General features: G+C 37.6%; 2 long non-coding RNA genes across 4 annotated transcripts in view; one reads left to right on the forward strand and one right to left on the reverse strand.

Moving 5' to 3' along the window:
* The window catches only part of LOC145546654 (uncharacterized), a 239762-nt gene that overhangs the window by 137842 nt on the left and 78639 nt on the right, over window positions 1–23281 (reverse strand). Inside the window, exon 2 of one of the 2 annotated variants that reach the window (XR_014083123.1) lies at window positions 1062–1119. The exons of the other annotated variant lie outside the window; for it this stretch is intronic. This is a non-coding gene — a long non-coding RNA (uncharacterized LOC145546654). The remainder of the gene's footprint in view (window positions 1–1061; window positions 1120–23281) is intronic. 2 annotated transcript variants of the gene reach the window in all.
* Window positions 1503–23281, forward strand: part of LOC145546657 (uncharacterized) — a 35432-nt gene continuing 13653 nt past the window's right edge. Inside the window, exons 1-2 of one of the 2 annotated variants that reach the window (XR_014083128.1) lie at window positions 1503–1632; window positions 22208–23012. This is a non-coding gene — a long non-coding RNA (uncharacterized LOC145546657). Of the gene's footprint in view, window positions 1633–17839; window positions 21285–22207; window positions 23013–23281 lie in introns of those variants that run through there. The other variant, XR_014083127.1, reaches the window with a different exon arrangement.

Consider the following 23281-nt stretch of genomic DNA (forward strand, 5'->3'; position numbering starts at 1 on the left):
ATAGCATATGTGGAGACATGATCTACATTTTCCTATTTCACTGGTCCTATTTTGGGAATTTTGGAGAAAGCATCACTGACTCAATAAACATGAATCTGAGCAAACTCCGGGAGAGACAGTAAAGGACAGGGGAGCCTGGGGGTCTCAAGAGTTGGACATGACTTAGCAACTGAACAACAACCAGCCTGGAGCTGAAGAATGAAGAGGTGTGATTACTATGGTAAGAATTTCAAGAGAGTGACAGGTTTGTTTCTGTTTTTCAGAAGAAATAACTGAGAGCAATGTAGAGGATGAATTATTGTACAGAGTAGAGACTGGAAGCAAAGTGATGCTTTTGGAGGGTGGAGGTATTATTACAATCCAGCAAACCTGAGAGGGGCCTGAACGAAAGCTCTGACAGTGATAGATGGAAAGAGAGTGAAGCACCCAAAGGGAGTGTAATTGACAAAACTCGATGATCATTGTGATAAGGAGATGGAGGACAATTTTTTCTTTTTTTGTGCTGACTTTCTAGATTTAAGATTTTCAACTTAGATGACTGAAGAGATGTCGATTCTATGACTGAGATAGTAAGTTAATAGGACTTATAGGTTTGAGGGAACATGAAAGAAATACCTGCTTATTTGTTGGGTTGGGTTTTTGTTTTGTTTTTAGTTATGTCTGACTCTTGCAACCCCATGGACTGTAGTCTGCCAGGTTCCTCTGTCAGTGGATTTCCCAGGCAAGACTACTGGAGTGGGTTGCCATTTCCTTCTCCAGGGGATCTTCCCGACCCAGGGACTGAACCTGCATCTTCTGCATTGGCAGGCATATTCTTAACCATTGAGCCACGAGGGAAGCCCCTGGTTGAGGGTATGTTGACTTTAAAGAGACTGCTACATCTGAGAAAAGAACAAAACAATGAGTATTACTCTGTCTTTTTCAAAGATACTGAACAAAAGTTCTCTGTTCAGTTAGGCTGACTAGTTTTTCATCCATTTTCTAAAAGTTTAAACTATTTAAGTGAGGCGTTTGCCCCTAAAATAAGTTCCCTGAACATAGTTCCCCCATGCACTCCCTACTTTGGATTGCTTCATAGGGTTTTGGAATTTCTTCTTGAAACATCTTGCAGATGACAACCTGTAAAATATAGAAGGCTATGAATATTTTACCACTTTTAAAAACATTTATATTTTAGTTAGTGCAGATTAAAAATGAGAGGACCAATGAATAAAAGGGCCAAGACTAATACCCCTCTGCAACGAAATACTCAGGCTTTGGATTTTGTCTCATGTCACTTCAATAAGCAGCTCTCTGGGGAGTGTGATTCTGCTAGATATCTGCAATTCCAGAGGGCTAGTGCATTCCCTTGGTACTTTTGTAATGATCGGAACTATGGTAGCCTTCAAGGGATGGAAGATCCAGAGCAAAGTGCTGGAAAAGCGCAGTGTGTGTGTACAGACTTCGGCAGAGAACACCGGAACTGACAAATCCACTTGTGCTGCCAGAGTGCTGGACACGGTCCTTTCCCTGAGCTGGGCAGCTGACATGCAAGCAGAGAAGCCTTTAAAGACTGGTTTAGGATATTAACATCTATAACGTCAGTTACAGAATTGCAAGGCAGCAGCTGCCTGCGGAACATACCGATGTGGGGTGCGTACTACTTCATTAGAATGCCGTTTTCAGCAATGCATCAGGAGTTTATAAGCTTGTGGTACATTAACTTGAGAAAAGTAACCAGTAATAAGTTTTATGAGAGTGGTTTAACCATGTTATCTTCCTTTTTCTTCTATTATTTATTTAACTGCTTAATTGCTTAGCTATTTAATTGTTATAAAAAGCATGCATGTGCATGTACACACACACACATACTCCAAATTGGGGGGAAAAAAAACCAACAAACTTTAAAGCAGTAATTATTAAAGGCAGAAGATTCACTCTCCTATAATGAGGTGAGCACAATCATGCTGTCCTCTCTCTGAAAAATAGATGAAAAACAAATGATCTACAATGTGTTTGAGTGCAATGTTTTATTAAGTTGGGAGTGGTGTGTGCATTACAAGTCTGATTACTTTTTGTTGAACTGCTGTGTGTAATCAGTTCTGCCTGTGTGTGTCTGTGTGTGTTTGTGTGTGTGTGTATGCATGTATGTGAGAGAGAGAGAGGGAGAGAAAGAGAATAAAAATAGGGATCAATAAAATTTTTTAGTAGTTAAGCAAAAGCATTTTAAGATGGTTTAAGAAAAGAGTGCATAGGGTAGTTTGAGTGAAGCTTTCCTTTTGCCATTCCTCTTCCTTAAGACGTGAATTGATGAATGCCACACCTAGAATTCCAGTGAAAGGAATTTGAGGAAGAATTCAAAACAGGCCCATAGAATGTGGCTTGTCAGTTCACTGAGCTACTTCTCTGTTTTGACAGTTGGGATTTTTCATCTATCATGGTATCAACCCATTTTTGTTATTTCTTCAAACACTTTCTTTTAGAGGACATTTATATGTTGGATTGAGGGTCCCTGAAATCTTTGCCCCATGCCAATATAACTCAGTTTCTTTGGGAGTAATGACCCTACCCCAAACGTGAATAGCTTTTATATGATGGTAAATCCAGATACATCCCACTCAGTCCCCTTAGAAATCTAAAGGTCAAGATTTTTGCCCTAATTCCCTGATACAGTCAGTGGTGGGGAAACAATTTAACTTTGCCCATTGGAAGCTTTCTAGGATTGTGAATGCAGAGTAAATGATGCAAGGATACAAAATGTGTTTATGTCTATTTATCTCAGTGGCAATGGCAATGTAAAGGTCAGACTGTTCTTTCTACAAGATGTTTTATGTGTTTCTTACTGCATTTTCTCTCAGAGTGTCCAGATCCCACCCATTCCCAAATCGAATCTTCTTAGAATGGTCACATATTTATATAGTCTAAAACAGCATGTGTACAATTGTGGTAGTGGTGGTGGTGAAGTTGTTAAGTCATGTCTGACTCTTTGGGACCCCATGGACTGTAGCCTGCCAGGCTCCTCTGTCTATGGGATTTCCCAGGCAAGAATACTGGAATGGGTTGCCATTTCCTCCTTCAGGGGATTACATAGCAAATTTTTTAATTACCCTAAAAATAAATAGCAACCTTTTATTATCTCCATATCTGTGGGTCAAAAATCAGAGCAAACATATTTGTTTCCTAGGGCTCCTGTAACAAAATACCACAAACTTGGTGCCATAAAACAGAAATGTATTCTCTCACAATTCTGGAAGTTCAAGTTCAAGGTGTTGGAAGGACCCTGCTTTCTCTAAAACTGAAGAGGACTCCTTCCTTCTTCCTGGCTTCTGGTGGCTTGCTGGCAAACTTTGGTGCTCCTTGGCTTGCAGCTACATAACTACAGTCTCTGCCCTCACCATCACATCGTGTTCTTCTCTATTTTCACATGACCATCATTTTATAAGGACACTGGTCATATTGGATTAGGGGCTCATCCTACTCCAGTATGACCTCATCTTGGCTAATTATATCTACAATGACCCTATTTCTGAAAGAGACAGCATTCTGAGATACTGGAGATTAGGCCATCAGTTTTTTCGCAGGGGAGATGATGCAACTCATAACAAGCAGGTGAGAAAATTTGAGCAAGAGCCCAAGACAGAAGCCATAGATTTTATGTAACCTAGGCTCAGAATTGAAATCCCATCACCTCAGCTGTCTTCTATTTATGAGACGCAGGTCAGCAAATTCAGCCCCTACTTAAGGGAGGATATTACAGGAGCATGAACACCAGGAGGTGAAGGAGGAGGGCTATCTCAGAGCCTGTAACATGCTGTGCTTAGTTGCTGAGTCGTGTCTGATTCTTTGCAACACCATGGACTGTGGTCTGCCAGGCTCCTCTGTCCATGGGATTCTCCAGGCAAAAATCCAGGAGATCTTGGCAACCCAGGGATCAAACCCAGGTCTCCTGCATTGCAGGCAAATTATCTACCACCTGAGCCATCAGCAAAACCCAAGAATACTGGAGTGGGTAGCCTATCCTTTCTTCAGGGGAACTTTCCAACCCAGGAATTGAACTGTGGTCTCCTGCATTGCATTGCAGGCAGATTCTTTACTGTCTGAGTTACCAGGGAAGCCCATCTCAGAGCCTACCTATGTATATTTCATTATAATTATTTTCAAGTTTTATAAAAATGTCACTTTACCATCTACATCTTTTGAGGCTTGAGTTTTTATTCACTCAATACTGTGTTTTTAAGAGTAATCCATGTTTAATGAATAATTATAATAAACTAATTAGAAATACATTGTACTTATTTATTTATAATTAATAAATTATTTATTCAGTCAGTTCTCTACTGATTATTTTCAATATTCTGAAGATCTTAGCTCTTAGCAACATTCCTAACAGTATAGTCACTTATTAACTTGATCCTGCTACATATAAAACTATATCAAAACTAGTGAAGTGAGTTTTTTTTAATAGCTCTATTTATTTGCAGCATTGATACTGCCAAGGGTCTGAAATCAAAATACATGTTTCCAAGTCATATAAAATAATTCTTCTCTTGATATGGTTATAACATCAACTTGATAGATGGTTAAGTTCATTTATTTCTATCTGTTTTCAATTTTCAGTGTTTGTTTTTATTTATATTACTTTTGGAAGATGTCAATATTTTCTAAATTCCAAAATAGAATTATGTAGCAAGGTATGTTAAGAGAACTCTTCATTACTATTCCTCACCATTATTATGTCTTGACCCTACATGTAATCATTTCAGTTTGGGGTTTTTCTTGTAAGAAATCCCTTTGCAAATATAAGCGACACTTATACACAGAAAGCTGCATTTCCTTACTTTCTTTCAAAAAAGGTAGCAAACTGTATACACTGCTCTGCATCTAGATTTTTGGTCTTTTACTTAATCATGAACCCTGAAGATCATGTCTTATCAGGGAATAAAGAATGACCTCATTACTTTTTACTGTGGTATAGGATATTATTGAGTGAATGTCATTTATTCAGCCAATTCTCGACTAATGGACATTTGGATTGTCTCCAAATTCTACTCTTAAAAAAATTCCACAATCAGTAACTGTTTTTTCTTTTCTTTCTTTTTTTTTTTCTTGTGTTCAGATGGTGGGGTGAAAGTGCATAATCAAATACTACCAACTAGGTCAGTCAGTCAATTTAGTCGCTCAGTCGTGTCCGACTCTTTGCAGTCCCATGGACTGCAGCATGGTGGGCCTCTCTGTCCATAACCAACTCCTGGAGCTTACTGAAACTCATGTCCATTGAGTCGGTGATGCCATGCAACCATTTCATCCTCTGTCGTCCCCTTCTCCTCCTGCCTTCAATCTTTCCTAGCATCAGGGTCTTTTCAAATGAGTCACTTTTTCCCATCAGGTGGCCAAAGTATTGGAGTTTCGGCTTCAGCATTAGTCCTTCCAATGAATATTAAGGACTGATTTCCTTCAGGATGGACTGGTTTGATCTCATTGCAGTCCAAGGGACTCTCAAGAGACTTCCCCAACACCACAGTTCAAAACCACTAATTCTAAGGAGCCCAGCTTTCTTTATAGTCTAACATTCACATCAATATATGAATACTGGAAAAACCATAGTTTTGACTAGACAGACTTTTGTTGGCAAAGCAATGTCTCTGCTTTTTAATATGCTGTCAAGGTTGGTCACAACTTTTCTTTCAAGGAGCAAGCGTCTTTTAATTTCATGGCTGTAGTCACCATCTGCAGTGATTTTGGAGCCCCCCAAAATAATGTCACTGTTTCCACTGTTTCCCTATCTATTTGCCATGAAGAGATGGGACCAGATGCCATGATCTCAGTTTTCTGAATGTTGATTTTTAAGCCAACTTCTTCACTCTCCTCTCTCACTTTCATCAAGAGGCTCTTTAGTTCTTCTTTGCTTTCTGTGAAGAAAGGGTGGTGTCACCTGCATATCTGTGGTTATCGATATTTCTCCCGGCAATCTTGATTCCAGCTTGTGCTTCTTCCAGCCCAGGATTTCTCATGATGTACTCTACATAGAAGTTAAATAAGCAGGGTGACAATATACAGCCTTGATGTACTCCTTTTCCTATTTGGAAACAGTCTGTTGTTCCATGTCCAGTTCTAACTGTTGCTTCCTGACCAGCAAACAGATTTCTCAGGAGGCAGGTCAGATGGTCTGGAATTCCCATCTCTTTAAGAATTTTCCACAGTTTATTGTGATCCACACAGTCAAAGACTTTGGCATAGTTAATAAAGCAGAAACAGATATTTTTCTGGAACTCTCTTACTTTTTCGATGATCCAACGGATGTTGGCAATTTGATTTCTGGTTCCTCTACCTATACTAAACCTAGCTTGAACATCTGGAAGTTCATGGTTCATGGACTGTTGAAGCCTGGCTTGGAGAATTTTGAGCATGACTTTGCTAGCATGTGAGATGAGGGCACTTGTGCGGTAGTTTGAGCATTCTTTGGCATTGCCTTTCTTTGGGATTGGAATGAAAATTGACCTTAACCAGTCCTGTGGTCACTACTTAATTTTCCAAATTTGCTGGCATACTGAGTGCAGCACTTTCACAGCATCATATTTAGGATTTGAAATAGCTCAACTGTAACTCCATCACCTCCACCAGCTTTGTTCGTAGTGATGCTTCCTAAGGCCCACTTGACTTTGCATTCCAGGATGTCTGACTCTAGGTGAGTGATCACACCATCATGATTACCTGGGTTGTGAAGATCTTTTTTGTATAGTTCTTCTGTATATTCCTACCACCTCTTCTGAATGTCTTCTGCTTCCGTTAGGCCCATACCATTTCTGTCCTTTATTGTGCCCATCTTTGCATGAAAATTTCCTTTATATCTCTCATTTTCTTGAAGAGATCACTAGTCTTTCCCATTCTATTGTTTTCCTGTATTTCTTTGCACTGATCACAGAGGAAGCCATTCTTGTCTCTCCTTGCTATTGTTTGTAACTCTGCATTCAAATGAGTATATCTTTCCTTTTCATCTTTTGCCTTTCACTTCTCTTCTTTACACAGCTATTTGCAAGGCCTCCTCAGACAGCCATTTTTTCTTTTTGCATTTCTTTTTCTTGGGGATGGTCTTGATCCCTGTCTCCTGTACAATGTCAGGAAGCTCTGTCCATAATTCTTCAGGCACTCTGTCTATCAGATCTAATCCCTTGAATCTATTTGTCACTTCCACTGTATAATTGTAAGGGATTTGATTTAGGTCATATCTGAATGGTCTAGTGGTTTTCCCCACTTTCTTCAATTTAGGTCTGAATTTGGCAATAGGGAGTTCATGATCTGAGCCAGAGAGCTCCCAGTCTTGTTTTTGCTGACTGTATAGAGCTTCTCCATCTTTGGCTGCAAAGAATATAATCAATCTGATTTCAGTATTGACCATCTGGTGATGTCCATGTGTAGAGTCTTCTCTTGTGTTGTTGGAAGAGGGTGTTTGCTATGACCAGTGCGTTCTCTTGGCAAAATTCTATTAGCCTTTGCCCTGCTTCATTCTGTACTCCAAGGCCAAATTTGTCTGTTACTCCAGGTGTTTCTTGACTTCCTACTTTTGCATTCCAGTCCCCTATAATGAAGAGGACATCTTTTTGGGGGTGTTAGTTCTAGAAAAAGAACTGTACAAAAAAGATCTTCATGACCCAGATAATCACAATGGTGTGATCACTCACCTAGAGCCAGACATCCTGGAATGTGAAGTCAAGTGGGCCTTAGAAAGCATCACTACGAACAAAGCTAGTGGAGGTGATGGAATTCCAGTTGAGCTATTTCAAATCCTCAAAGGTGATGCTGTGAAAGTGCTGCACTCGATATGCCAGCAAATCTGGAAAACTCAGCAGTGGCCACAGGACTGGAAGAGGTCAGTCTTCGTTCCAATGCCAAAGAAAGGCAATGCCAAAGAATGCTCAAACTACCGCACAATTGCACTCATCTCACATGCTAGTAAAGTAATGCTCAAAATTCTCCAAGCCAGGCTTCAGCAATACGTGAATGGTGAACTTCCAGATGTTCAAGCTGGTTTTTAAAAAGGCAGAGGAACCAGAGTTCAAATTGCCAATATCCACTGGATCATCGAAAAAGCAAGAGAGCTACAGAAAAACATCTATTTCTGCTTTTTTGACTAGGCCAAAGCCTTTGACTGTGTGGATCACAATAAACTGTGGAAAATTCTGAAAGAGATGGGAATACCAGACCATCTGACCTGTCTCTTGAGAAACCTGTATGCAGGTCAGGAAGCAACAGTTAGAACTGGACATGGAACAACAGACTGCTTCCAAATAGGAAAAGGAGTACGTCAAGGCTGTATATTGTCACCCTGCTTATTTAACTTCTATGCAGAGTACATCATGAGAAATGCTGGGCTGGAAGAAACACAAGCTGGAATCAAGATTGCCGGGAGAAATATCAATAACCTCAGATATGCAGATGACACCACCCTTATGGCAGAAAGTGAAGAACTAAAGAGCCTCTTGATGAAAGTGAAAGAGGAGAGTGAAAAAGTTGGCTTAAAGCTCAACATTCAAAAAACTGAGATCATGGCATCTGGTCCCATCACTTCATGGGAAATAGATGGGGAAACAGTGGGAACAGTGACTGACTTTATTTTGGGGGGCTCCAAAATCACTGCTGATGGTGATTGCAGCCATGAAATTAAAAGATGCTTACTCCTTGGAAGGAAGGTTATGACCAACCTAAATAGCATATTTAAAAGCAGAGACATTACTTTGCCAACAAAAGTCTGTCTAGTCTAGGCTATGGTTTTTCCAATGGTCATGTATGGATGTGAGAGTTGGTCGGTGAAGAAAGCTGAGCGCTGCAGAATTGATGCTTTTGAACTGTGGTGTCGGAGAAGACTCTTGAGAGTCCCTTGGACTGAAAAGAGATCCAATCAATCCATCCTAGAGGAGATCAATCCTGGGTGTTCATTGGAAGGTCTGATGTTGAAGCTGAAACTCCAATTCTTTGGCCACCTCATGCAAAGAGTTGACTCATTGGAAAAGACCCTAATGCTGGGTAGGATTGAGGGCAGGAGGAGAAGGGGACGATAGAGGATGAGATGATTGGATGGCATCACTGACTCGATGGACATGGGTTTGGGTAGACTCCGGGAGTTGGTGATGGACAGAGAGGCCCGGCGTGCTGCAATTCATGGGGTCGCAAAGCGTTGGACATGACTGAGCGACTGAACTGAACTGAGTTCTGGAAGGTCTTGTAGGTCTTCATAGAACCGTTCAACTTCAGCTTCTTCAGCATTACTGCTCAGGACATAGACTTGGATTACCATGGTATTGAATGGTTTGCCTTGGAAATGAACAGAGATCATTCTGTTGTTTTTGAGATTGTATCCAAGTACTTCATTTTGCACTCTTTTGTTGACTATGATGGCTACTCTATTTCTCCTAAGGGATTCTTGACCACAGTAGTATATATAATGGTCATCTGAGTTAAATTAACCCATTCCAGTCCACTTTAGGTCACTGATTCCTAAAATTCTTAAAACCAACTATTTAAGCTAAATATATCAAATTTTTTTTCTACAGAGGTTTTCATATTTTATATTCTTATTAAAAATGGATGCCAATGACTGTCTTCCCATGGCCAACTCAGATTTTTAAGTTGGATTTTTGCTGATCTGATGGTTGACAAATAGAAAATAAGACATAGTTCAATTTGTATTTTTCTGTTATGAATTGACAACTTTTTCAGATGATTAAGAATCATTTTCATCTTCTTTGAAATTCATGTCAATATCTTTTCCCCTTATTTATATCATGCTATTTATTTATCTTTTCTTCATAGAATAGCATGGAGAGATAAGAAAGTCTTCTTAAGTGGACAATGCAAAGAAATAGAGGAAAAAAATAGGATGGGACAGACTTAGAAATCTCTTCAAGAAAATTAGAGATATCAAGGGAACATTTTATGCAAAGATGTGCACAATAAAGGACAGAAACAGTATGGAGATAACAGAAGCAGAAGATATTAAGAAGAGGTGGCAAGAATACACAGTAGAACTATCCAAAAAGGTTTTAATGACCCAGATAACCACGATGGTGTGGTCACTGACCTAGAGCCAGATATCCTGGAGTGGGAAGTAAAGTGGGCCCTGGAAGCATTACTACAAACAAAGCTAGTGAAGGTGATGGGATTTCAGCTGAGTTATTCCAAATCCTAAAAGATGATGCTGTGAAAGTGCTGCACTCAATATGCCAGCAAATTTGGAAAACTCAATAGTGGCCACAGGACTGGTGAAGGTCAGTTTTCATTCCAATCTCAAAGAAAGGCAATGCCGAAGATTGCTGAAACTACCGCACAAGTGCACTCATCTCTCATGCTAGCAAAGTAATGCTCAAAATTCTCCAAGCCAGGCTTCAACAGTACGTGAACTGTGAACTTTCAGATGTTCAAGCTGGATTCAAAAAAGGCAGAGAAACCAGAGATCAAATTGCCAACATCCACTAGATCATAGAATAAGCAAGGGAATTAAAAAAAAAAAAATCTACCTCTGCTTAATTCTGGAGCTTTCTTAAATGGGTTATTAGTGCTTTGTTTGTGGCACAAGTTATACAAAGCTTTTTCTTATTTAATTATTTTGTTTTTGCTTTGTTTTTCTTCCTTCAAGGGCAATAAAAATAAACTGTAGATTTTTTCAATTAATCCTATTTTTCTTCTGGGTTTGAATTATGGTTCAAAAGATTTTCTTCAATCTTGGGTTAGAGAAAAAATTATTCATCTTTTTCTTGAGGAACTTACATATTTTCTCCCTCTTCTCCATTTTTATAACTCTAATCCATTTGGAATTAATTTTAGTATTTAAAGTAAAATGTAAATCAGAATTTTTCTTCCCCCCTCCAAATACTATCTGGTTGATTAATTTTCTTAATATCATTATATTATTTGTCTCCCTCAGAGTTTAGAATACACACACACACAAGCACATCCCCTCTTCTTATAAAGTCACTAATCTCATCAGACCAGGACTCCACCCTCATGCCCCATCTAACCCTATTTGTCACCTCCAAAACTGTGCATGTAAAGATGTACACAGTATTTCTATCTTTTGGTAGTTATGTTAAAATGTTATTATGGTTTTTTTTTTTTTTTTTTTTTGAGGGGTGTCCACACTGTGTGGTTTGAGAGATTTTAGCTCCCCATCCAGGATCAAACTCTGTCTTTAGCAGTGGAAGCTTGGAGCGCTACCCCACAGGACCACCAGCGAATTCCCTATGCACTTTTAAAAGATTCATTGCTTTAATTGGAGAATAATTGCTTTCCTAGGGATTTTAAAATAACTAATTATATTTGAGTAAAACTCACATACAGATAATTGCACAAATCACAAGGTTGTAGAAGTTTTTAAATTGTTCCAAATCATAGGCAGCCATTAGTTACCACTGTCACTCTTTAAATTTTCACTATTTCTCTGGAGTTTAGTTGTATCTCTTTGTGATTTTAATTTGTATTTCCTTGATGCCAAATGAGATGCAACAATATTTCCTATGCTCTTGGAAAGTGCTCTTGTGTCTTCCGGAAGTCTCTGTCTTCCTGATTTGCTGGCATTTTTCTGTTTTAAAAGTTTGCAGATGATATGATGCTACATGTAGAAACTAAAGGTGCAGTAAGAAAACTATTAGAGCTCATCAACTAATTTGATCAAGTTGCAGGATATGAAATTAATATACATAAATCTCTAGCATTTCTATTCACTAACAATGAAAGATCAGAATGAGAAATTAAGGAAACAATCTCATTTACCATTGCAACAAAAAGAATAAAAGTTCTAGGAATAAATCTACCTAAGGAGGCAAAAGACCTGTACTCGGAAAACTATAAGATACTGATGAAATAAATCAAAACGTCACAAACAGATGGAGAAATATTCCATGTTCTCAGATCAAAAGAGAAACAGAGATAGAGGAATCAGGCTCCCTGACTTCAGACTATACTGCAAAGTTACAGTAACCAGACAGTATGGTACTAGCACAAAAAGAGAAATATAGATAAATGGAGTAAAATAGAAAGTCCAGAGGTAAACCCAGGCACCTAAAAATATACTTTGGGTATTAGTTTACTGTTGGTCACATGTATTGTGAATGTTTTGTCACACATTCTATTGTTTATGTTTTTATTCACTGGGGTCTATTGATAAACTTTTCATAATGCTTCTGATTATAACCAAATCAACTTTATAAATCTCATCACTTAATGGCTAGTGCTTCTTGTGTTCTGTGTATGGAATGTTTGCCTGCCAAAAGCATGGCAGATATTATACCTTCAGGTGAATAAAACAGAAAGACTTCCCTACCAATCCCTTGTCTTAATTTTTTTAAAAAGAATATAAATTCACAAAGAATAAAAGCCCAAAATGACAACCAGAAATGAAATAAATGGTGACAAAATAAAAGGCTAATATGTAACTAACCTTAATCTACAATGCTAACATAAAACATGAAATAATCTTTAGTATTTAGGGGCTTCCCTGGTGGCTCAGATGGTAAAGAATCTGCCTGCAATGTGGGAGACTCAAGCTTGATTCCTGGATTGGAAAGATCCCCTAGAGAAGAGAATGGCTACTCACTCCAGTATTTTTGCCTGGAGAATTTCATGGGCAGAAGAGCCTGGCAGGCTATAGTCTACCAGGTCACAAAGAGTTGGACATGACTGAGCAACTAACACTTTCACATAGGATAAAAAAGGAAATAAAAATATTAAAAATATTATGTAAGTATACAGGGAATTGATCATCTTTAAAATATTCCAGGATCTTTGTATTGTGTGGTGTTAGTGTGTGCTACGTTGCTTCAGTTGTGTCTGACTCATTGTGACCCCATGGGCTGTGGCTTGCCAGGGTTCTCTGTCCATTGGATTCTCCAGGCAAGAATTCTGGAGTAGGTTGCCATGCCCTCCACCAGTGGATCTTCCCAACCCAGGGACTGAACTGGGGTCTCCTGCACCAGAGGCAGATTCTTTACCATTTCAGTCATCAGGGAAGTCCATATTGTGTGGCATAGGGATTAAACTAGTATTTAACTTTTGACTTTGCTGAAATAAATATTCAAGATTTTTTAAAAGGCTGAGCAATAAAGTGTAAGTTTCAAGAATTTTTGAAGTCCTAAAATTAAATGAAGTATGTGCTCTGACCACAGTGGATGATTTTGAAAATCAGGAAATATAATTTTAAGAAATCCACCGGGCAAAGAGGGGATCAGTGGAATACTTTGAACTGAAATAAATTAAAATTTTACATCAGAACAAGCGAGATACAGTTTAAAGGAACTTATAGACCTAAATGTAGATATAAGAGAAAAAAGAAAGGTCTAAAATACATTAAGTGTCCATTCCAAGAAGTGCGGGAAAAAAACAAGAAAAGATAACTACCTTCCCCACAAAAAACAGAAGAAAATAACAATAAAGGAATAAATTGATGAAATAAAAAGCAAGTGCATATCAGAGAGTACAAAAAAGCAAATATTCAATTCTTTGAAAAGATTAACAAATTGCTAAAATCAAGCAAGATTTGCAAAGAAAAAAGGAGTAGGCAAAAATAACCATTATCAGTTTTAAAAATAGAACACCAGTAAAGATTCTATAGACATATAAAGTATCTTTATATATTTTTAAATGTTTTAATGAGAACAGTGTAGGACAACATACATATGCCATTCTGTAATGAAAGCCAAAGAGAAGAGAAGCGAAAAGCAAAGGAAAAAAGGAAAGATATTCCCATCTGAATGCAGAGTTCCAAAGAATAGCAAGGAGAGATAAGAAAGCCTTCCTCAACAATCAGTGCAAAGAAATAGAGGAAAACAACATATTGGGAAAGACTAGAGATCTCTTCAAGAAAATTAGAGATACCAAAGGAACATTTCATGCAAAGATGGGCTCGATAAAGGACAGAAATGGTAGGGACATAACAGAAGCAGAAGATATTAAGAAGAGGTGGCAAGAATACACAGAAGAACTGTACAAAAAAGATCTTCATGACCCAGATAATCACGATGGTGTGATCACTCACCTGGAGCCAGACATCCTGGAATGTGACGTCAAGTGGGCCTTAGAAAGCATCACTACGAACAAAGCTAGTGGAGGTGCTGGAATTCCAGTTGAGCTATTTCAAATCCTCAAAGGTGATGCTGTGAAAGTGCTGCACTCGATATGCCAGCAAATCTGGAAAACTCAGTAGTGGCCACAGGACTGGAAGAGGTCAGTCTTCGTTCCAATGCCAAAGAAAGGCAATGCCAAAGAATGCTCAAACTACCGCACAATTGCACTCATCTCACATGCTAGTAAAGTAATGCTCAAAATTCTCCAAGCCAGGCTTCAGCAATATGTGAACCGTGAACTTCCAGATGTTCAAGCTGGTTTTAGAAAAGGCAGAGGAAACAGAGATCAAATTGCCAATATCCGCTGGATCATCGAAAAAGCAAGAGAGTTCCAGAAAAACATCTATTTCTGCTTTTTTGACTATGCCAAAGCCTTTGACTGTGTGGATCACAATAAACTGTGGAAAATTCTGAAAGAGATGGGAATACCAGACCATCTGACCCGTCTCTTGAGAAACCTGTATGCAGGTCAGGAAGCAACAGTTAGAACTGGATATGGAACAACAGATTGGTTCCAAATAGGAAAAGGAGTACGTCAAGGCTGTATATTGTCACCCTGCTTATTTAACTTCTATGCAGAGTACATCATGAGAAATGCTGGGCTGGAAGAAACACAAGCTGGAATCAAGATTGCTGGGAGAAATATCAATAACTTCAGATATGCGGATGACACCACCCTTATGGCAGAAAGTGAAGAAGAACTAAAGAGCCTCTTGATGAAGGTGAAAGAGGAGAGTGAAAAAGTTGGCTTAAAGCTCAACATTCAGAAAACTAAGATCATGGCATCTGGTCCCATCATTTCATGGGAAATAGATGGGGAAACAGTGGAAACAGTGTCAGACTTTATTTTTTGGGGCTCCAAAATCACTGCTGATGGCGATTGCAGCCATGAAATTAAAAGACGCTTACTCCTTGGAAGGAAGGTTATGGCCAACATAGATAGAATATTTAAAAGCAGAGACATTACTTTGCCAACAAAAGTCTGTCTAGTCAAGGCTATGGTTTTTCCAGTGGTCATGTATGGATGTGAGAGTTGGACGGTGAAGAAAGCTGAGCGCCGAAGAATTGATGCTTTTGAACTGTGGTGTTGGAGAAGACTCTTGAGAGTCCCTTGGACTGCAAGGAGATCCAATCAATGCATCCTAAAAGAGATCAGTCCTGGGTGTTCATTGGAAGGTCTGATGTTGAAGCTGAAACTCCAATACTTTGGGCACCTCATGCGAAGGGTTGACTCATTGGAAAAGACCCTAATGCTGGGTAGGATTGAGGGCGGGAGGAGAAGGGGATGACAGAGGATGAGATGGTTGGATGGCATCACCGACTCGATGGACATGGGTTTGGGTAGACTCCGGGAGTTGGTGATGGACAGAGAGGCCTGGCGTGCTGCAATTCATGGGGTCGCGAAGAGTCGGACACGACTGAGCAACTGAACTGAACTGAACTGAATGAAAGCCATTTTGGAATTAATCTATTTATGAAAATGCTTCAGTGAGTTGAAGATAAGAAAGATTTCCTTAGAAAGATTCTCTATTTAATAAAGAATAGCTTTTACTTATTCAGAAATAAAGGAAAAGAAGTTATTCTATAAATTGAATTTTCAGAGATGTAAAATGGCTGCTCTTTAAGTGCCAAAATTAATTTTATTTCTATTTTTATTTGAAATATTTCAAAAATGTATTATTCCACTTCTGGTCCTCTTTGTTTCCCAAAAGTTTATTATGAAAAATTTTAAATGCATAGCAATGTTTAAAGAATTTTGTAGGAATTCAGTACCTAGCCCTATATATAACACATAGCTTTTATTATTAATGCTATGACAGGAGCTAAAGCATGTATTGTTCCATCTATTCCTCCTTCCACCAAACTATTAAGGCATCTTATATGTGATTCACTTCAAAGTAAATTGCAGACATCAGTACACTCTCCATCAAATACTTCAGTATATATATCATTATCTATTTTATAGTTTATTTCTCTTTTACGGTAAAATTTATCTACAACAGAATGCACAAATCTCAAGGGTACATTAGCTAAGTTTTCACTAATGTATGCACCTATGTAACTCAAACACCTATTAAATTCTAGAATATTCCCATTTCCTTGAAAGTTTCCTCAGGTTTCAATTCCTCAGGTTTCATTCTCTAGCTTCACCCACCCAGAAGCAAATTTTCTAATTGTTCTCCACAATACATTAGTTACATTTATCATTAAGTACGTTACACTACATTATAATATCTTATTTACATTTTTAAGATTGCTGTGGAAATTTCAGGCCTTTGTACAGTTCATCAATTTTACAGAAAAGTCTGCTGGGGACTTAACCAAAGAAGATAAACAAATGGTCCAGAAACGCATGAAAAAGTGCTCTACATAATTCATGGAAGAAAAATGAAACTACAATGAGGTACTCTTACACGTCCACAAAAGTAGCAACAAATTAAAAGGTCTGACAACTCCAAAGATTGGTGAGATTTTGGAGCAGATTGAAATCTCACACACTTTTGCTTTAAAATGCTACCACAAATTTTGGTAAAAGATTTCATATAAAACTAAACATAGGGGCTTCCCTGGTGGTTCAGTGGTAAAGAATCCTCCTCCCAATAGAGGAGACATGGGTTTGACCTCTGGTGGGGGAAAATTCCACATTCCATGGAGCAACTAAGCTCGTGTGCCATAACTATTGAGCCTATGCTCCAGAGCACAGGATCTGTGACTACTGAATCCACACTCCACAACTACTGAACCCCAAGTGCCCTGAAGCCAGTGCTCTACAACAAGAAGCCTGCACACTGCAATGAAGAGTAGCCCCCGTTTGCCTCAAGTAGAGAAAAGGACCATGCAGCAATGAAGACCCACCATAGCCAAAAATAAATAAAATTGTTTAAAAAAACTAACATATTTAACCTATAAAGAGGTCCAGTCACAAAAGAATGAAATAAAAAAATATGTTCATAAAAAGATATGTCCAACAATTATAACAATCTTATTCACAATAGCTAAGTATCTAGAAATAGCTAGGTGCTATCCATTAATAGGATAATGATAAACAAATGGTAGGTATTAATTTGATGGAATACCTATCAATAATCAAAAGGAACAAATAACTGATACATATATCAACATGAAGGAACATCGAAACATTATCATACAAGCCTTACACCAAGAATACATACCATATGGTTCTGTTTCTATGCCAAACTATATATGGTGCCATTAAATATTTTTCTAATATTTATGACTTTAATTTTATCACCACCAGATTGCAATTATTAGGATTTCCAGTATCATGTCAAATATAAGTGATGAGGGCAGGCATTTTTGCATTGCTAACAAAGGTCCGTATATTCAAAGCTATGGTTTTTCCAGTAGTCATGTATGGATGTGAGAGATGGACCATAAAGAAGGCTGAGCGCTGATGAACTGATGCTTTCAAATTGTGGTGCTGGAGAAGACTCTTGAGAATCTCTTGTATAGTAAGGAGCTCAAACCAGTCAATCCTAAAGGAAATCAATCCTGAATATTCATTGGAAGGACTGATGCTGAAGCTGAAGCTCCATACTTCTGCCACCTGATGAGAAGAGTCGACTCACTGGAAAATACCCTGATGCTGGGAAAGATCCAGGGCAAGAGGAGAGGGGGAGGACAGAGGACGAGATGGCATCACTGACTCAATGGACGTGAGTTTGAGCCAACTCCAGGAGACAGTGAAGGACAGAGGAACCTGGTGTGCTGCAGTCCATAGGCCGCAAAGAGTCGGACATGAGTTAACAAATGAACAACAACCAAACCTAAGAAGACAACATTCACTCTTTAATCATTAATAATCTTTATCATGGATGCATGATTTTTTCTGCCTTATTGAGAAAATCGTGTCTTTTTTTTCTCTTAATATATTAACAAGGTAAATTAAATGGGTGAATGTTAAATTTACGTTCTTGGAATAAACTATACTTGGTGATGATACAGTCTCCTTTCATATGCTTCACACTCAACTGCTACCATTTTACTAAGTGCTTGTGCATCTGTTCATGAAGGGATATTGGTTAAGGAAAGAACTTTCATTTTCATTATGTCTTTGCTGAAAAGTATAACCTTTTCTATCGCTTGATAGTGTCTGTGTAAAATTGATATTTCTTTCTTAAATGTATGATAGAATTCAACATTTAAAGCACCTAAGACTGAAATTTTCTTTGTAGGGGAATTTTTGATAAAAATTCAATCTTTTTAACAGATATAGGGATAAATATAAACAGATATAAATAGATATCTATTTATCTATTTATAAATACAAATAAATAGATATCAGATTTTGTTTCATATTTTGTCACTTTGGATAAGTTTTATTATTCAGATAATTGCCTGTTTGATCTAATTGTTTAATTTGTTGCCATAAAGGTGTTTATATTACTCTTATCTTTCTTTTAATTTCTGTAGAATCTGCAGTGTTGGTCCTTGTTTTTTATTCTTTATATAGAAATGGATTTTCCTTCTTTTTCCTTGATTACTCTAGGTAGGAGTCTGTCAATTTTCCAGGTCTTCTTAAATAATCAATTTTTAAATTTTTTTTCTATTGTTAGTTATGAATTTCTCTAATCACTGTTTTAGCTGCATCTCTCAACTTTCAATAAGCTGCACTTCTGTTGTTATCCTTACATTCAAAACATTTTATAATTTTCTTTTTGATTCCTTCTTTGACCAGTGGATTATTTGGAAGTGTTTTTTCTTTTGTGGCATTGCATTTACTTTCTCACTGTTTCTGTGGATCGGGAGACTGAGCATAGCTTAGTTGGATCCTTAGCTTCTCACAAAGTTGCATTCTTGGTGTTGACTAGGGTTGCTTTCCTACCAGAAGTTCAGGGTCCTCTTCCAAACTGCCATGGCTACTGGTATTAATCAACTGTTTGCTGACGCTGGACTGAGAACGTTCATTGTTTCCTTTTTTATTTCTTGCCCAACAACTAGAGGCCACCTGTAGTTCTTAAGAGCTCATCTACAGTTCCTTGCCATGTGTGCTTCCCCATCATGGTGACGTATTCATTAAGCCACCAAAGGGGAGTCTCTCCGTTCTCTCTAATGAGTCTATTAGTAAGATGGGGGGAGGCTCTTTTTAAAATATATTTATTTTTTTAATTTTAGGACACTTCCTTTTAAAATCAAGATTTTCTATACAGACATTTCATTTACATTAAGGAAGTGAGAACTAATTGAAATGAATTTCATAGATTTTCTTTAACCTAACAGGATAAGGGTTATTGTTGTTTTTACTTTTTAATTAAAAATTAGTAAAAAATAAAATGTAATATTATCAAGTAACTACAAATGGAATAAGAGTATTAGGAAGAAAAATATTTATGAAACGTTCATTCATGACAAATGACAGAAATGTTGGATTTTCCTTTATTTAAAAATGGAAACTTCTAAAAAGGAGTCATGGATATCTATGACGATTTTGCTTTGTTTTTAAAAAGTGTTTATTTATTTGGCTGCACCAGATCTTAGTTGTGGCGTGCAGGATCTTTAGTTTCAGCATGTGAACTCTTAGTTGCAGTATGTGGGACCTAGTTCCCTGATCAGGGATCAATCTGGGTCCCCTGCATTGGGAGTACAGAGTCTTAGGCACTAAACCACCAAGAAAGTTCTTGTGATAATTTTGCCTTACAACTTATATTTATGTAAAGCTTGGATGAGGAGTTAATTAGGAATAGAGAGAATTAGTTTACTTACTTACATCACTGTCAACTTCACTCACATGACGAGTGAAAGCCATCCTTCTTTCCCTCATTCATTCAAGCTCCTAGGCCATCACTAGCTCCCTGGCCAATTAGGATCATGTGAGGAGCTTTTAAAAAACTCTGAAACTGGAGTCCAACCCCCAAAGCAGAATTTTTCAGTTTCAATGTATTTGAGGTAATTCTAGATTTTATTATTTATTCTGCATTTAATTCCATTGTGGTCAAAAAACATATCCTACAAATTCAATCGTTTTGTATCTAATGAGACTCCCTTTAACGATCCAACATGTTTCTATCTCAACATTTGAACCATGTGCATTTGAAAAGAAGGTATATTCTATATTCTACAATTCTAAGGTATGTACAGTGTTTAAAAATAACAAGTAGGTCAATCTGGTTAATGGACTAATTCAAATCCTCTATGTATTTACTGATTGTCTTTGTTCTTTTATCAATTGTTGAGAGAGGATTGTTCAAATCTCCAACAGTGTTGAATTATTTATTTCTCATTTTCATTCTGTTCATTTTATTTTTGTACATTTTTAAGCTCCATTATTAAGTACTATCTTATTTGTAATGGTTACCTCCTTGATGAAATGACCATTTCATTATTATGATGGGGCCTTTTTTTCCTCTGATGCTGCTGCTGCTGCTAAGTCGCTTCAGTCGTGTCCGACTCTGTGCGACCCCATAGACGGCAGCCCACCAGGCTCCACCGTCCCTGGGATTCTCCAGGCAAGAATACTGGAGTGGGTTGCCATTTCCTTCTCCAGTGCATGAAAGGAAAAAGTGAAAGGAAAGTCGCTCAGTCGTGTCCGACTCTTAGCGACCCCATGGACTGTAGCCTACCAGGCTCCTCCATCCATGGGATTTTCCAGGCAAGAGTACTGGAGTGGGGTGCCATTGCCTTCTCCGTTTCCTCTGATAATACTCTTTTATTTTGAAGCTTATACTGCCTGATATCTTTTCAGCCAAAATAACTATCTTATACTTATTGTTTTCAGGGTATATCTTTTGCCAATGATTAAATTTAATTTTATCTGTATTTATATTTAAAGTGCATCTCTTATTGACAGCAGTTACTTGGCTCTTTCTATTTTGATCTACGCCAACAATTTCTGCTTTTTAATTGAGGTGCTTATTCCATAATCGTTTAATGCAATTATTGATTATGATTTGATTTAGGTTGATCTATTTTAAGTGCATATGAACCTTTGCTTCCTTCTTTGTTATTCATTATTTTTTGAACTACATTGCCTTGCTTAGCTATAACTTGTTAGGTTATTGTTTTAGTGGTTGCTCTAAGTATTGTCCACTCACTGGAAAAGACCCTGATGCTGGGGAAGAGTGCAGGCAAAAGGAGAATGGGCTGCCAGAGGATGAGATGGTTGGACGGCATTACTGACTCAATGGACATGAATTTGAGCAAACTCCAGGAGATAGTGGAAGACAGAGGAGCCTGGTATGCTATAGTCCATGCAGTTGCAAATGGTTGGATGCAACGTAGTGACTGAACAATAACAACAACAAAATATTGCAATTGACAAATTTTTCTCAGTCTACTGAAAACTAATATTGTAACAATTCTGGAAGAAGTATAGAACACTTGCAGTTTTGAGAGTTCATTTTCTTCCATCCTTGTTTATGTTATAGCTGCCTGCATACATTATGAACACAAAACAGTTTTATGATTTTGCTTTAAATAGATGTACATAGTTAAAGATGTTAAAAGAAAAATGTCCTTTAAAATTTTGTAGACATTTAACACTTTTGCTGTTCTTTACTTCTTATTGACAATCCAAATTTCCATCTGGAATCATTTTCTTTTAGCTTGAAATCTGTATTTTCTACAGTATAAGTCTTCTGGTAACTTTTTTTTTTTTTTTTGCTTTCTTTCATATGAAAATGCCTTTACTATCAATTTTTGAAGAATATTATTTCTTGGTAAATAATTTTGGACTGCCTTCCCCCAAAATTATCACATTAAAGATATTTATTTCATTTTCTTCTGGCCTCTACAGTTTTTCAAAAGAATCTAGTAATTTTTCATAGTTGCTTCTCTGAATGCACACTGTTATTTTCTTCTAATTATTTTCAAGATATTCTGTTTATCTTTAGTTATCATTATCAGCATACTTGTTCCTGATTTTCTTTGTATTTTTCCTGCTTGTGATTTGTTGAATTTCTTAATGTGTAAGTTTATGTTTTTTCTCCAAGATTCAGAAATTTTACTTACTCTACCTTCAAATATTGTTTTGTCACATTCTTTTATTTCTGCCATGATTCTTCAACTTTAAAAATCTGCCATGATTTATTTAACTTATTTATTTATTTATTTAACTTACTATTTAACTTATTTTTTTTTCACTTATATTTAACTTATAGAGTACATCATGTGAAATGCCTAACTGGATGAAGCACAAGCTGGAATCAAGATTGCCAGGAGAAATACCAATAGCCTTAGATATGCAGATGACACCACCCTTATGGGAGAAAGTGAAGAGGAACTGAAGAGCCTCTTGATGAAGGTGAAAGAGGAGAGTGAAGAAGCTGGCTTAAAACTCAACATTCAAAAAAACAAAGATCATGGGCATGCCCACCAGATGGGCATCCGGTCCCATCACCTCATGGCAAATAGATGGAGAAACAGTGGAAACAGTGACAGATCTTATTTTCTTGGGCTCCAAAATCACTGCGAATGGTGACTGCAGGCATGAAATTAAAAGACACTTGCTCCTTGGAAGAAAAGCTATGAACAACCTAGACAGCATATTAAAAAGCAGAGACATTACTTTGCCAACAAATGTCCATCTAGTCAAAACTATGGCTTTTCCAGTAGTCATGTATGGATGTGAGAATTGGACCATAAAGAAGGCTGAATGCCGAAGAATTGATGCTTTTGTGCTGTGGTGTTGCAGAAGACTCTTGAGAGTCCCTTGGACTGCAAGGAGATCAAACCAGTCAATCCTAAAGGAAATCAATCCTGAAAATTCATTGGAAGGACTGAAGTTGAAGCTGAAGCTCCGATACTTTGGCCACCTGATGCAAAGAACTTCATTGGAAAAGACCCTGATGCTGGGCAAGATTAAAGGTAGGAGGAGAAGGGGATGACAGAGGATGAGATGGTTGGATGGCATCACTGACTCAATGGACATGAGCTTGAACATGCTCTGGAGATGGTGAAGGACAGGTAAGCCTGGAGTGTTGCAGTCCATGGGGTCGCAAAAGTCAGACACCATTGAGCAACTGAACAAAAATTTCCTTTTTTAATGTTTCCTTTTGTATTCTTCAGGTGAATATTTTCTTTGGTCTGTCTTCATAGTCACTAACTTTTCTGCCTTCTTTATTCTATTAATTCCCTTCAGTTAATATTTTATTTCAGATATAGCTTTTCAGTTCTAGAATTTGCATTTTTAATATGATTTCTATTTCTCCTCAGAGATTTCATCATTACAAGCA

This window comes from Giraffa tippelskirchi, chromosome 4 (genome assembly GCF_054371585.1).
Source record: "Giraffa tippelskirchi isolate mGirTip1 chromosome 4, T2T-mGirTip1v1.2.pri, whole genome shotgun sequence".
Lineage (NCBI taxonomy): Eukaryota > Metazoa > Chordata > Mammalia > Artiodactyla > Giraffidae > Giraffa > Giraffa tippelskirchi.